Here is a 15051-nt window from a genome sequence, read left to right on the forward strand (position 1 = left end):
CGCCACGTTTTGCGGGGTTTTGGCCACTCCCACGTGATGCCGCTTAGTACCGGGAAAATGACTCTGAGTGAGACAGAGAGAGGGAAGATTCAAGAAGCAAGCGGCCACTGTGTCCCTGGAGCTTTATATGCAAAGGTAAAGCACTTTAACCAGCACCTGAGGTTTATTTAAGTAGTATTTAATTAGAAAGAAAATATATACTAAAGTTGTGATTCACAACCTTAGTATATCTTTTATTTCTGATTAAATAATAGGAAAGGGAGAATATGTAGTGTGAATAAAGTTAGTGGCTTGTCAAGAGACTGCTAGCGATATTGGGTGATAAGTTATGGAATAAATAAAGCCAGAGTGAAATCCTGGATGTGTATCTGCATCTGTATAATAACACCCAGCACTATACAAAGGCACAGAAGTGACACTGGCACATGGGTATAGCCAGAGGAGGGCTGGTTATAGGATCAGTGGTGTTTTTAATTTGAAATGTACCTTGGTGTCCTTCACTAAGGTCTTTACTTTAGAAAATGTCTGCAACAGCCTTGGTTCGTGCCTATCCCTGTTCTAACTTTACATCCCATTAAAGTCAATGTGCATTCCATGTTGTTATTCACCCTTGTTATTCCAAAGAAAGCAGCAATAATCCCAAATAATCTGACTTTCAGAATATGCTACTGTACTTGGGGAACAGATCTGGTAAATATCTATTTGCTATATTGTATGGCTTTGTTGCTATAGCACTTTTAAATAACTTTACATCCCATTGAAGTCTATGGGCATTCCATTTTGTCATTCACCCTTGTCATTCATTTTAGTACATCCCACATAAAGTGCTGAAGGTAGAGCTGTGTATGAGTGAGTCAGAGGTATGGAGCTGGGTATGAGTAAATTAGAGGGAACCTCTCTATAATATTTCTTAAGGTACTATGGAGGGGGCTATGTGTGAGGCAGAGGGAACCTATCTATAATATTATATATCTGTATATAAGGTATTGGTAGGAGCTGAGTGTATAAGGCAGAGGTAACCTCTCTATAATATGTATCTGTATATAATAATGGGGAAGGGGTTGTGTTTGTGAGTAATTAAATGGAACCTCTATATTATCATATATTACATATGTTTGTATATAAGGCACTGGGGAGTCTGAGGGACCCTCTTTCTAATATTAAATATCTATATATAAGGTATTCGGGATGGGGCTGTGTGTGTGAGGTAGAGGGAACCTCTCTAATATTATATATATTTATATACAGTACTGGGGAGGGGTTGTGTTTGTGAGTCAGAGAGAACCATATAATATAATACATTTGTGTATACGGTACTGGGGAGGGGGCTGTGTGTGTAAGTCTGAGGGAACCACTCAATAATATTATATCTATGTATAAAAGGTACTGGGGAGGGAGCTATATGTGTGTGAGTCAGAGGGAACCTCTCTAATATGCTCATTTAGAAGATACTGGGTAGGGGGTATATGTGTGAAGCAGGAGAAACATCTCTATAATATATATCTTTATATAAGGTACTGGGCAGGGTGCTTTATGTGTGAGTCAGAGGGAACTACTTTATAAATGATATTCCTGTATATAAGGTACTGGGAGGTAGCTGTATGTATGTGAGTCAGAGAGAATCTCTTTAATGTGCTCATATAGAAGCTACTGGGGAGGGGGGGTGAAGCAGGAGAAACATCTCTATAATATTATATATCTTTATATAAGGTACTGGGCAGGGTGCTTTATGTGTGAGTCAGAGGGAACAACTTTATAAATTATATTCCTGTATATAAGGTACTGGGAGGTAGCTGTATGTATGTGAGTCAGAGGGAATCTCTTTAATATGCTCATATAGAAGGTACTGGGGAGGGGGTATATGTGTGAAGCAGGAGAAACATCTCTATAATATTATATATCTTTATATAAGGTATTGGGGAGGGCTCTTTATGTGCGAGTCAGATGGAACTACTTTATAATATTATATTCCTGTATATAAGGTGCTGGATAGGGTGCTGTGTGTATGAGCCAGAGGAAACCGCTGTATAGCTTTAAATGTGTACATATAAAGTGCTGGAGACATTTGACACCTCTCCATAGTACTGTATATCTCTACATAAGGTGAGATAGGAAAGGTGGTGTATGTGAGGCAGAGAGAATCTCTCTATAATGTTAAGTGTCTGCATATAAGGTGCTGGGGAGGAGGCAGGTGGGAGAGGCAAATAAAGGGGATGTAAAGGACATTAGTGATAGAAGTTGAGGATAAATACATTTATTAGTTATATAAAGATTAATTAAAAATGTTTTATACAAACAACAGCAATGTCTCCTATACCCCCTGCAGTTCATCAGCTTTTAGTTTAGTTCTACAGTGTAGCAATGAATTATTAGAGACAATGTGCTGCAATACTAACCATAAAGCCTGATGTGCTGCAGAGGATGATGGGAAATAATAAAGATTTAGTTGTTTCTAGTGTCACCCACTGCAGTGTAATGTACAGCTGTATGAGCACAAAATATATTTTTTTAAAGAGGATTATCACCAATTTAAACACGTGCTTTCAAAAAAGATTCACTGCCCTTGAGGAAATAACAAGTCCTGTTCTATTGCATATCATGTACGTTAGTGAAAAATGACTCAAAAATCTAACTTTTTTGCATTTTATATGTTGTTTTATTTTCCTGTATTTGGTTATTAATGCAAACTTTTTTTCTATAAATGCTCGGTCTGAAAAAACTGCTTATAATTTGTGTGGGTAATTCACAGAAAATAAAACACTGGAATTGATATTTAAACATAAAAATGTGCAAATTGTTAGCAAAAGCTTCAACTCAGGGGTGTCAAATGGCTCAGAAAAGAAAGCAATAAAGATCTGCATTTAGTGACATAAATAAAAACGATTTAATTGTTAGAACACTTTGTGTGTGTGTGTGTGTGTGTGTGTGTGTATGTATATATATATATATAATTATTTATACTTTTTTCTTTTTTTCTTTTCTTTGGACAATCACTGTCCCCTGTTGTATTCAATTTAATCTCTTTATGACTAAGTTGAGTGATTGTTGTATCTTAGTTTGTGTATGATGCCCAGACACAGGTATTTGTCACCCATAATGCACAGCATCTTCCCCCTATGATAATGATCAGTACAAGAGACCTCTCTCTCTGTCTCTCTCTCTCTGTGTAGGCTCCTGTTACTGTGAAGATCAGGTACAATACACGTCACTGCGTTTGTCAGTAAAGGAGAAACATTATAAGAATATCTGACAAATTCAGTTCTGCTGAACAAGACAATGTCTGAAAAGACTGAGACCCAAACCTCAGACTATCCTGATGCACATGGAGGTAAGCAGGACGTCACGTGCATGTCACCTGGTTTTGCTGTATATATGACAGCAGTGCTTGTCATGAGAGCATACTGAGGTAGGCACAGGAGTGTGCTGTATATATGGCTTCTGTGCTTGTCATGAGAGCATACTGAGGTAGGCACAGGAGTGTGGTGTATATATGGCAGCAGTGCTTGTCATGAGAGCATACTGAGGTAGGCACAGGAGTGTGCTGTATATATGACAGCAGTGCTTGTCATGAGAGTATACTGAGGTAGGCACAGGAGTGTGCTTTTATATAAGGCTGCAGTGCTTGTCATGAGAGTATACTGAGGTAGGCACAGGAGTGTGCTGTATATATGGCAGCAGTGCTTGTTATGAGAGCATACTGAGCTAGGCACAGTAGCGTGCTGTATATATAGCAGCAGTGTTTATCACAAGAGCATACTGAGGTAGGCACAGGAGCGTGCTAAATATATGGCAGCAGTATTTGTCATGAGAGCATACTGAGGTGGGCATAGGCGTGTGCTGTATATATGGCAGAAGTGCTCATCACAAGGGCATACTGTGGGAGACTCAGGAGCGTGCTTTATATATGGTAGCAGTGCTCATCACAAGAGCATACTGAGGTAGGTTGTGGAGCGTGCTGTATATAAAGTAGCAGTGCTCGTCACAAGAGCATACTGAGGTAGGCACAGGAGCGTGCCAAATATATGGCAGCAGTATTTGTCATGAGAGCATACTGAGGTAGGCACAGCAGTGTGCTGTATATATAGCAGCAGTATTTGTCATTAGAGTATACTGAGGTAGGCACAGGAGTGTGCTGTATATATGGCAGCAGTGCTTGTCATGAGAGCATACTGAGGTAGGCACAGGAGTGTGCTGTATATATAGCAGCAGTGTTTATCACAAGAACATACTGAGGTATGCACAGGAGCATCTAAAAGAGTGGATAAGAAGAGGCGCACAAATGTGTGTATCAATAAGCACAATATGCAGACAAACTACAGATGGTCTTTGCACAGGGTACTCACAATAGTGAACAGCACACCAGTGTGCTTGTGGAAGCGGGCTTGTAATCAGAGCTGACCAGCTAGCTCTCTGGGCGTCTGGTAGTAGGACTGCTTGTTAAAAACATCGAAGGCACCAATATTGATAAAAACAAATTTTATTGCAAGCTCTGCATATTGAGCCTTAGCAAGGATTAAAACATAACAAGCAGGTAATTCAGCATTTAACAATTGCAACGCGTTTCTCGGCTCTCCTGGTCGTTTCTTCAGGCATACTTAACAAAGATTTAAAACCGGCTTTTATAGCCGCCTCTACCAGACTGCAAACAACTCCTCCAAAAAAAGAGGTGTGTAATAATTAACCAATGAACATACGGGAATCAAGAGGAGTGTGCAACGCCCATATGTAGCTTATGCTAATGTCTAGATGACATCAGGGGTTTGATCGTTAAGAAGTTTACTTATACTTCATACTTATTAACTTTAGCCAAATCCAGATTACACTACATAGGAGTATGCACACTACTCTGCATTATTAAAGTAACTCTACACCAATTCTTCTTTTAAAAACAAAAAATATTTATATTGCGGCGGAACTTACATATGCACTCACAGTGCTATTATAATCTGTGCTATTCTCTATATGATGGAACAATGTATATCACAATATTTTGATGACCTAATGTGGGCATACATGATTGATCCCTATGAAAGGATCTAAAAGCACTATAAAAACCCCTTTTATTATGGGCTTTTGCCGGGGGGAAAGTTAAGTGATTTTGACATGTGTCTGACACCATTATCATAATATATGTGTCATGTTTGACCTAAATAACTGTGTTTCTTGTGAATACAATTAATAACTAATGTGATGTGAGGGATACAATAATAACTTACCTAAATATGATACTAATATACTAAAATACCGTGCAGATGCTCTGATGTGTGAGCTATGTATGATATATTCATCATACTGTGATAATAGAGACAAATGTCTCTGGGACATAATAGTGTGTGTTTCTAAAGACATAATAATTAATGATTAATATATAGTGCTAAAAATAATGTGAACCTAAACATATAAGTGTGCATAGGAATATACCTATCTCTATGAAATGACTCTATATATCAAGTGTTTAATGGTGGATAATACCATGATGCTATATATGATGTGATAATAAATAACATATTTCCTATATACTAAATAAATAATAAAAGAATTATATATATATATATATATATGTAATAAACATATTATGATATAGATGTCTAAGGTTAGATCATGTGTTGAAAGGCTGCTGAGTCTATGACTTCATTCAGCCCATTGGGAAATAAGGAATTGAACCTGTAGATCCAATAGGTCTCTCTTTGGCGCAACTTAGTGAACCTGAGGTAGGCACAGGAGCATGCTGTATATATGGCAGCAGTGCTTGTCACAAGAGCATACTGAGGTAGGCACAGGAGTGTGCTGTATATATAGCAGCAGTGTTTGTCATGAGAGCATACTGAGGTAGGCACAGGAGTGTGCTGTATATATAGCAGCAGTGCTGGTCACAAGAGCATACTGAGGTAGACTCAGGAGTGTGCTTTTATATATGGCAGCAGTGCTCGTCACAAGAGCATACTGTGGTAGACTCAGGAGCGTGCTTTATATATGGCAGCAGTGCTCGTCACAAGAGCATACTGTGGTAGACTCAGGAGCGTGCTTTATATATGGTAGCAGTGCTCATCACAAGAGAATACTGAGGTAGGTTGAGGAGCAAGCTGTATATATGGCAGCAGTGCTTGTCATGAGAGCATACTGAGATAAGCACAAGAACAAACTTTATATTTGGCAACAATGTTTATCATGAGAGTATACTGAAGGAAGCTGAGCAGTGTGCAGTAAATACAGTGCTCCAGGCACGTGCACGCTTCTGAGCATACTTAGATATTTTGTCATGGGAAGGAGCTAAATTTAAACAAAGGATACTAAGAGAAAAAAGTAAATGTAATAACATAAGAAGCATTGTTTGTTTTTACCTAGCTGTGTGCGTCTACAGACAACGTCACTGTGTGCAGCACTGAGGCAGCTAATACTCTGTTACCGCTGGTTACATAAACGTATTATATACAATATGTTGCAGCTCTTCAGTGTGTAGCTGGGGCAGAAGTATGTGCGGCACTGAGGCAGCTAATATTCTGTTACCGCTGGTTACATAAACGTATTATATACAATATGGTGCAGCTCTTCAGTGTGTAGCTGGGGGCAGAAGTATGTGCGGCACTGAGGCAGCTAATATTCTGTTACCGCTGGTTACATAAACGTATTATATACAATATGGTGCAGCTCTTCAGTGTGTAGCTGGGAGCAGAAGTATGTGCGGCACTGAGGCAGCTAATATTCTGTTACTGCTGGTTACATAAACGTATTATATACAATATGGTGCAGCTCTTCAGTGTGTAGCTGGGGGCAGAAGTATGTGCAGCACTGAGGCAGCTAATATTCTGTTACCGCTGGTTACGTAAACTTATTATATACAATATGGTGCAACTCTTCAGTGTGTAGCTGGGGGCAGAAGTATGTGCAGCACTGAGGCAGCTAATATTCTGTTACCGCTGGTTACATAAACTTATTATATACAATATGGTGCAGCTCTTCAGTGTGTAGCTGGGGCAGAAGTATGTGCAGCACTGAGGCAGCTAATATTCTGTTACCGCTGGTTACATAAACTTATTATATACAATATGGTGCAGCTCTTCAGTGTGTAGCTGGGGCAGAAGTATGTGCGGCACTGAGGCAGCTAATATTCTGTTACCGCTGGTTACATAAACTTATTATATACAATATGGTGCAGCTCTTCAGTGTGTAGCTGGGGGCAGAAGTATGTGCGGCACTGAGGCAGCTAATATTCTGTTACCGCTGGTTACATAAACGTATTATATACAATATGGTGCAGCTCTTCAGTGTGTAGCTGGGGCAGAAGTATGTGCGGCACTGAGGCAGCTAATATTCTGTTACCGCTGGTTACATAAACGTATTATATACAATATGGTGCAGCTCTTCAGTGTGTAGCTGGGGGCAGAAGTATGTGCGGCACTGAGGCAGCTAATATTCTGTTACCGCTGGTTACATAAACGTATTATATACAATATGGTGCAGCTCTTCAGTGTGTAGCTGGGGGCAGAAGTATGTGCGGCACTGAGGCAGCTAATATTCTGTTACCGCTGGTTACATAAACTTATTATATACAATATGGTGCAGCTCTTCAGTGTGTAGCTGGGGCAGAAGTATGTGCGGCACTGAGGCAGCTAATATTCTGTTACCGCTGGTTACATAAACTTATTATATACAATATGGTGCAGCTCTTCAGTGTGTAGCTGGGAGCAGAAGTATGTGCGGCACTGAGGCAGCTAATATTCTGTTACCGCTGGTTACATAAACGTATTATATTCAATATGGTGCAGCTCTTCAGTGTGTAGCTGGGGGCAGAAGTATGTGCGGCACTGAGGCAGCTAATACTCTGTTACCGCTGGTTACGTAAACGTATTATATACAATATGGTGCAGCTCTTCAGTGTGCAGCTGGGGCAGAAGTATGTGCAGCACTGAGGCAGCTAATATTCTGTTACCGCTGGTTACGTAAACTTATTATATACAATATGGTGCAGCTCTTCAGTGCGTAGCTGGGGGCAGAAGTATGTGCAGCACTGAGGCAGCTAATACTCTGTTACCGCTGGTTACATAAACGTATTATATACAATATGGTGCAGCTCTTCAGTGCGTAGCTGGGGGCAGAAGTATGTGCAGCACTGAGGCAGCTAATATTCTGTTACCGCTGGTTACAGAAACGTATTATATACAATATGGTGCAGCTCTTCAGTGCGTAGCTGGGGGCAGAAGTATGTGCAGCACTGAGGCAGCTAATATTCTGTTACCGCTGGTTACAGAAACGTATTATATACAATATGGTGCAGCTCTTCAGTGCGTAGCTGGGGGCAGAAGTATGTGCAGCACTGAGGCAGCTAATATTCTGTTACCGCTGGTTACATAAACGTATTATATACAATATGGTGCAGCTCTTCAGTGCGTAGCTGGGGGCAGAAGTATGTGCAGCACTGAGGCAGCTAATATTCTGTTACCGCTGGTTACATAAACGTATTATATACAATATGGTGCAGCTCTTCAGTGCGTAGCTGGGGGCAGAAGTATGTGCGGCGCTGAGGCAGCTAATATTCTGTTACCGCTGGTTACGTAAACTTATTATATACAATATGGTGCAGCTCTTCAGTGTGTAGCTGGGGGCAGAAGTATGTACGGCGCTGAGGCAGCTAATATTCTGTTACCGCTGGTTACGTAAACTTATTATATACAATATGGTGCAGCTCTTCAGTGTGTAGCTGGGGGCAGAAGTATGTACAGCACTGAGGCAGCTAATATTCTGTTACCGCTGGTTACATAAACTTATTATATACAATATGGTGCAGCTCTTCAGTGTGTAGCTGGGGCAGAAGTATGTGCGGCACTGAGGCAGCTAATATTCTGTTACCGCTGGTTACATAAACTTATTATATACAATATGGTGCAGCTCTTCAGTGTGTAGCTGGGAGCAGAAGTATGTGCGGCACTGAGGCAGCTAATATTCTGTTACCGCTGGTTACATAAACGTATTATATTCAATATGGTGCAGCTCTTCAGTGTGTAGCTGGGGGCAGAAGTATGTGCGGCACTGAGGCAGCTAATACTCTGTTACCGCTGGTTACGTAAACGTATTATATACAATATGGTGCAGCTCTTCAGTGTGCAGCTGGGGCAGAAGTATGTGCAGCACTGAGGCAGCTAATATTCTGTTACCGCTGGTTACGTAAACTTATTATATACAATATGGTGCAGCTCTTCAGTGCGTAGCTGGGGGCAGAAGTATGTGCAGCACTGAGGCAGCTAATACTCTGTTACCGCTGGTTACATAAACGTATTATATACAATATGGTGCAGCTCTTCAGTGCGTAGCTGGGGGCAGAAGTATGTGCAGCACTGAGGCAGCTAATATTCTGTTACCGCTGGTTACAGAAACGTATTATATACAATATGGTGCAGCTCTTCAGTGCGTAGCTGGGGGCAGAAGTATGTGCAGCACTGAGGCAGCTAATATTCTGTTACCGCTGGTTACAGAAACGTATTATATACAATATGGTGCAGCTCTTCAGTGCGTAGCTGGGGGCAGAAGTATGTGCAGCACTGAGGCAGCTAATATTCTGTTACCGCTGGTTACATAAACGTATTATATACAATATGGTGCAGCTCTTCAGTGCGTAGCTGGGGGCAGAAGTATGTGCAGCACTGAGGCAGCTAATATTCTGTTACCGCTGGTTACAGAAACGTATTATATACAATATGGTGCAGCTCTTCAGTGCGTAGCTGGGGGCAGAAGTATGTGCGGCGCTGAGGCAGCTAATATTCTGTTACCGCTGGTTACGTAAACTTATTATATACAATATGGTGCAGCTCTTCAGTGTGTAGCTGGGGGCAGAAGTATGTACGGCGCTGAGGCAGCTAATATTCTGTTACCGCTGGTTACGTAAACTTATTATATACAATATGGTGCAGCTCTTCAGTGTGTAGCTGGGGGCAGAAGTATGTACAGCACTGAGGCAGCTAATATTCTGTTACCGCTGGTTACGTAAACTTATTATATACAATATGGTGCAGCTCTTCAGTGTGTAGCTGGGGGCAGAAATATGTGCAGCACTGAGGCAGCTAATATTCTGTTACCGCTGGTTGCGTAAACATATTATATACAATATGGTGCAGCTCTTCAGTGCGTAGCTGGGGGCAGAAGTATGTGCGGCGCTGGAGGTGCTGCTAATATTGTGATGGTGTCTAGCCGGTACTTCCTGTCACTAGTATCCTGCTTGTCTGTCTGATCTTTCTGCTGCGCACAACACGCTGACTCCTATTTGTCACTTTTATGTAGTTCTGAGCCGGCCTTTCCTCCTTTTTTAAATGGCACTAATTCTGACTAATTCTCATACAGTGTTATTAGCTATGCAGCTTCCCGGGCTTACTTCATGCTGACTCCTCTATTAGGATCTCCTGCTTAGCCCTGTATTGTGTATATCACAAACCACAACTGTTACGTGTGTACAAATACAAAAGTAAAACAGACACCAAGCTCTTCCTTTAGGTTTATTTGTGCAGCTTTTATTATATCAGTCATGTAAACCTCACAGTGCGCTGGTATAGACTCTCTCATGTACGGTCATTTACCAGAGAGTGTGAGATCAAGGAGTTACATACAAAATAACTACACTTATCCAAGATGCTGGTTTATTTTTACCCATAGCTGGTTCCTGTTAACTTAAAGGGATATGAAACCCAACATTTTTCTTTTTTAATTCAGAAAGTACAAGTTTAAAAAAAGTTTCCATTTTATTTCTATTTTCAGAATTGTTTTGTTCTCATGATTTTCTTTGTTGAAGAGATACCTAGGTAGGTGACTGGATCACTTTATGGCAGGAAATAGTGCTGCCATCTAGTGCTCTTGTAAATGGATAACATTCTTGTAAAACTGCTGCCATCTGTGCTCCAGACACAAACACACTCCTGATTTGTTTATTTTTGTGATACTTTTAGCTAAATGATTAGGTTTTCACTAATTGTTTAATAAACTAAATCAGAAAGTACAAACTGCTGTTATATAAGTTTATGTTACACCCTGTACTGTGCTCTATCAGGTAACTTCCTGCTGTAATTACAGGGCGTCTAGAGGAAAACCCGGGCACTGGGCTATTAAATGTGAAGGAAGAGGATGAGACAGATGATATGAATTGTCATCAGACTGAAATACATTGCTCCCTCCCTGCCGGTGAGTAGTAATACGTGAGAGTCTCCCGGGGCTGTGCACACTGTTACTTACTGCTCTCCCTCCCTGCCGGTGAGTAGTAATACGTGAGAGTGTGCCGGGGCTGTGCACACAGTTACTTACTGCTCTCCCTCCTTGTCGGTGAGTAGTAATACGTGAGAGTCTGCCGGGGCTGTGCACACAGTTACTTACTGCTCTCCCTCCCTGCCGGTGAGTAGTAATACGTGAGAGTCTGCCGGGGCTGTGCACACAGTTAGTTACTGCTCTCCCTCCCTGCCGGTGAGTAGTAATACGTGAGAATGTGCCGGGGCTGTGCACACAGTTACTTACTGCTCTCCCTCCTTGTCGGTGAGTAGTAATACGTGAGAGTCTGCCAGGGCTGTGCACACAGTTACTTACTGCTCTCCCTCCCTGCCGGTGAGTAGTAATACGTGAGAGTCTGCCGGGGCTGTGCACACAGTTACTTACTGCTCTCCCTCCCTGCCGGTGAGTAGTAATACGTGTGAGTCTGCCGGGGCTGTGCACACAGTTACTTACTGCTCTCCCTCCCTGCCGGTGATTAGTAATACGTGAGTTTGCTGGGGCTGTGCACACAGTTACTGCTCTCCCTCCCTCCCTGCCGGTGAGTAGTAATATGTGAGAGTCTGCCGGGGCTGTGCACACAGTTACTTACTGCTCTCCCTCCCTGCCGGTGAGTAGTAATACGTGAGAGTCTGCCGGGGCTGTGCACACAGTTACTTACTGCTCTCCCTCCCTGCCGGTGAGTAGTAATACGTGAGAGTCTGCCGGGGCTGTGCACACTGTTACTTACTGCTCTCCCTCCCTGCCGGTGAGTAGTAATACGTGAGAGTCTCCCGGGGCTGTGCACACTGTTACTTACTGCTCTCCCTCCCTGCCAGTGAGTAGTAATACGTGAGAGCCTGCCGGGGCTGTGCACACAGTTACTTACTGCTCTCCCTCTCTGCCGGTGAGTGGTAATACGTAAGAGTCTGCCGGGGCTGTGCACACAGTTACTTACTGCTCTCCCTTGTAGTTTACTGTATGCTTTATAAGCGCAGATAACACAGTGAGTTTAACCCTTGTTTAGTTCATGGTGTATTTTTATACTGGATAGAGGCTCACAGTAAAAAAAAAGTATGAGAGGAAAAAGGAGGATAATGTGTGAATTTGGTGCTATTGTCTGTCGAAAATAAATGAAGTTCTTTTTTTTTTATGGTAAATTTATAAAAACTAGATCATGTGATATAAAAACTGAATCTGCTTTATTGTACAGATGAAGATAACACTGATATAGTGAAAGTTGAGATAGCAGAAGATCTGTGTGTGAGGCATCAGCTGGAAACACCAGATGAGGAAACCAGTGACGGCATCAACCCAGGTGAGTGTGCACGTGTGTCTGAGGGACACAGGTTACAGGTGAGTGTGCACATAATGTATGTGAGGTATGTGTGTTACCGGTAATTCTGCACATATATTGTGTGTGTGAGGTACATGGGTTATAGGTGAGTGTGCACATGTATTGTATGTAAGGTACGTGGGTTACAGGTGATTGTGCACATATATTGTGTGTGAGGTACTTGGGTTACAGGTGAGTGTGCACATGTATTTGTGTAAGGTACGTGAGTTACCGGTGAGTGTGCACATGTATTTTGTGTAAGGTACGTGAGTTACCGGTGAGTGTGCACATATATTGTGTGTAAGGTAAGTGGGTTACAGGTGAGTGCACATATATTGTGTGTGTGTGACGTACATGAGTTACAGGTGAGTGTGCACATATATTGTGTGTAAGGTATGTGAGTTACAGGTGAGTGGGCACATATATTGTGTGTGAGGTATGTGGGTTACAGGTGAGTGTGCATATATATTGTGTGTGAAGTACATGGGTTACAGGTAATTGTGTGCACATATATTGTGTGTGAGGTACGTGAGTTACAGGTGATTGGGCACATACCTTGTGTGTTAGGTACGTGAGTTACAGGTGAGTGGACACATATATTGTGTATAAGGTACGTGAGTTACAGGTGAGTGGGCACATATATTGTGTGTAAGGTACGTGAGTTACAGGTGAGTGGGCACAAATATTGTGTGTAAGGTACGTGAGTTACAGGTGAGTGGGCACATATATTGTGTGTAAGGAACGTGAGTTACAGGTGAGTGGGCATGTATATTGTATGTGGGTTACATGTGAGTGTGCACATATATTGTATGTGGGTTAAAGGTGAGTGTGCATAGTAAGTGTGATAGTCTACTACATTATTCTCTTGTGTGCACATAGTCATTTTTGGGTCATCACATGATTTGTATTTCTTCTATAAGATACGACGAGTCCATGTATTCATCCTTTACTTGTGGGATATTATCCTCCTGCTAACAGGAAGTGGCAAAGAGCACCACAGCAAAGCTATCTATATAGCTCCTCCCTTGACTCCACCCCCCAGTCATTCTCTTTGCCGACTTTAAGTAATAGGAAGGGTAAAGTGAAAGAGGTGATAAAATGTTAGTTTTTATTTTCCTCAAGCAAGACTTTTTTATTTTAAATGGTACCGTTGTGTGCTATTTTTTCCCAGGCAGCAGATGGATGAAGACTTCTGCCTGGAAACTGATGATCTTAGCAGTTGTTACTAAGATCCAGAGTAGTTCCCACAGTATGGCTGAGGAGTACTTAAGAAACTTCAGTGTGAGGAATGATTTTCATGCTACAAGCATTGAGGTATGTTCAGTCATTTTTTTCTGGAGAGACTGTGTTATTTCAGAAACAGCTGACAGTATCCCCATGAGGGATAGGGTAAGCAGTAATCCTAATGTATAGAGAGGGGTATTACTGGACCTATATATTGGGCTATAAAAAATGGTTGACAGTTATGATATGATGTTTGTGGGCAGACGTTTTCTATGTGGGGAGTTAAAGATAACGTTTTTGGTGGCAAACGTTTTGACTTTATTATTATGGAGGGTACACATGGCTTCACTTAGATGGGTATATGAACCCACATGGCTAGGTTTTAAACTGCTCTGGTGCGGTTAGTGTTAAGGCTGTGAGACATTGAGTGAGATGGGCGGGGCCTATTTTCGCGCCTCAGTTGCGCAGTTGTTTTTCCCTTGCAAGCAGCAAGCTCCAACTCCGGTGGGCCTTTCAGGACAGTTTGGGCCTAATCGAAGGTTTAATCCGATTTTGCAGACCCCTGAGGGCAGGTAGGCGCCACAGCAGGGCTGTGGCAAGGTGCAAGGGGTGTTTTTGTTTAAATATAACGTTTTTTTAGTGCAACGTTTTTTGTCTTAAGGGTTAAGTATTCCTTTCCTTGTGGGGCAAGCTTAACTGACAGTTTGGAATGCATTTATCATAAAATTTTGATAATTTTATCGTTTTAAAGCAGTTTTGGAAAAATAGTATGCTTTTTTTCTCTTAAATGCGCAGTACCGTTTTTTCAGATTTTTTTTTTTTTTTTTTTTTTCACAAAATAAAGTGTTTTCAAGCCTGTTTGTGGTCATTACTAGCCTGTTTTAACATGTCTGACATTGAGGAAAGCCAATGTTCTATGTGTTTAGAAGCCATTGTGGAACCCCCACTTTAAATGTGTCCCTCATGTACTGAAAGGGCCTTACATTGCAAAGAACATATTTTAGCTGATAAAAGTATGTCTCAGGATGATTCTCAGTCAGAAGAGAATCAGGTTATGCCATCTACTTCTCCCCAAGTGTCACAACCTTTAACGCCCTCCCAAGCGACGCCAAGTACTTCTAGTGCGTCTAATTCTTTCACCCTGCAAGATATGGCTGCAGTTATGTCTACTACCCTTACAGAGGTATTGTCTAAACTGCCTGGTTTGCAGGGTAAGCGCAGTAAGTCCGGTATTAGAGTAAATGCTGAGCCCTCTGATGCTTTATTGGCCA

Source organism: Bombina bombina, chromosome 4, assembly GCF_027579735.1.
Source record: "Bombina bombina isolate aBomBom1 chromosome 4, aBomBom1.pri, whole genome shotgun sequence".
Classification (NCBI taxonomy): Eukaryota; Metazoa; Chordata; class Amphibia; order Anura; family Bombinatoridae; genus Bombina; species Bombina bombina.